Genomic DNA, 587 nt, shown 5'->3' with positions numbered 1-587 from the left:
AGAAGCGAGCGGTGGCAGAAATGTCATCGCGTAAGACGGGACGTCAGGCCACCCCGAGGGATCGCTGAGGCCTGGTGCCGCTGGACGCCCGTCCTGGCGGCAAGGAAAAGAGGTTTCGGGCCAGGTCCGAGGGCGCTGACCCACCAGAAATGCCGGACTGAGGCTCCGGCCTCCTGTTGCTCTCCGGATGCCGAGGGGTCGAGGCGTGAGTGCTCGCAGCGTGGACTTGGCCCTGCAGTGGGGCGCAGGGAGCAGGGGACACCCCCCGAGGCTCAGAGGAGCCCCCCCCCCGAGACAGCAGCCTTCTCCCAGGGCTCCCGCATCCTTCCTCTCCCCGTGGTGGCGGGTTCAAGGCCAGGTGTCCCGGACAGGCCCTGGCTCTGCAGGAGTCAGCTCCGTGTGTGGGTGGAGCCCGTCCACCTGCCAGTGTGGACAGCGCTTGGGGGATGGAGGGGAGGAGGGCACGAAGCCCCCGCTCCACGCAGCCCGTGCACCGATGGGACTGGCTGGGCTGCGGGGACGGCTCGCAGGGCCCCAGGGACAAGGACGGCCAGGGCAGGCTGGCTGTGGGGGCGGAAGCAGGGCCG

The sequence above is a fragment of the Propithecus coquereli genome, unplaced genomic scaffold, assembly GCF_000956105.1.
Source record: "Propithecus coquereli isolate 6110/MARCELLA unplaced genomic scaffold, Pcoq_1.0 Scaffold377, whole genome shotgun sequence".
In the NCBI taxonomy this organism is placed as follows: Eukaryota; Metazoa; Chordata; class Mammalia; order Primates; family Indriidae; genus Propithecus; species Propithecus coquereli.
Note: the sequence above shows the minus strand (reverse complement) of the source record.